This window comes from Schistocerca americana, chromosome 4 (genome assembly GCF_021461395.2).
Source record: "Schistocerca americana isolate TAMUIC-IGC-003095 chromosome 4, iqSchAmer2.1, whole genome shotgun sequence".
NCBI classification, from domain to species: Eukaryota; Metazoa; Arthropoda; class Insecta; order Orthoptera; family Acrididae; genus Schistocerca; species Schistocerca americana.
Genome location: NC_060122.1, coordinates 180934586 through 180935664, shown reverse-complemented (window position 1 = coordinate 180935664; position 1079 = coordinate 180934586). Strand labels below are relative to the sequence as shown.

The following is a 1079-nucleotide window of genomic DNA, read 5'->3' as shown; positions in this document are numbered from 1 at the left end:
AAATCGGGTGATGCTGCGGGAATTAGATTAGGAAATGAGAGGCTTAAAGTAGTAAATGAGTTTTGCTATTTGGGGAGCAAAATAATTGATGATGGTCGAAGTAGAGAGGGTATAAAATGTAGACTGGCAATGGCAAGGAAAGCGTTTCTGAAGAAGAGAAATTTGTTAATATCGAGTACGGATTTGGGTGTCAGGAACTCTTTCCTAAAAGTATTTGTATGCAGTGTAGCCATGTGTGGAAGTGAAACGTGGGCGATAAATAGTTTAGACAAGAAGAGAACAGAAGCTTTCGAAATGGGGTGCTACAGAAGAATGCTGAAGATTACATGGATAGATCACATAACTAATGAGGAGGTACTGAATAGAATTGGGGGTGAAGAGAAATTGGTGGCACAACTTGACTAGAAGAAGGGATCGGATGGTAGGGCATATTCTGAGGCATCAAGGGATCACCAATTTAGTATTGGAGGGCAGCGTGGCGGGTAAAAATCGTAGAGGGAGACCAAGAGATGAATCCACTGAACAGATTCAGAAGGATGTAGGTTGCAGTAGGTACTGGGAGGTGAAGAAGCTTACACAGAATAGAGTAGCATAGAGAGCTGCATCAAACCAGTCTCTGGACTGATGACCAGAACAACATGCTACAATCACATTGATGTGACCATGGCCTGTGTTCGACGTTAACGTGCAGTAACCACTAAGAAACGGTAGGTGCCAGCACTAGCCAACGTCCTTGCCGCAGTGGTAACACCGGTTCCCGTCAGATCACCGAAGTTAAGCGCTGTCGGGCTGGGCTAGCACTTGGATCGGTGACCATCCAGTACGCCGAGCGCTGTTGGCAAGCGGGGTGCATCACACCTTGTGAGGCAAACTGAGGAGCTACTTGATTGAGAAGTAGCTGCTCCGGTCTCGGGAAGTGACATACGGCCAGGAGAGCGGTGTGCTGACCATATGCCCCTCCATATCTGCATCCAGTGACGCCTGTGGGCTGAGGATGACACGGCGGCCGGTCGGTACCGTTGGGCTTACATGGCCTGTTCGGGAGGACTTAAGTTTAGTTTTTTTAGGTGCAAGCACCA

General features: G+C 47.8%; 1 pseudogene; it reads left to right on the top strand.

Moving 5' to 3' along the window:
• The first annotated feature begins 723 nt into the window (after nucleotides 1-723).
• On the top strand, nucleotides 724-841 carry LOC124614470 (annotated as a pseudogene).
• Nucleotides 842-1079: the final 238 nt, after the last annotated feature.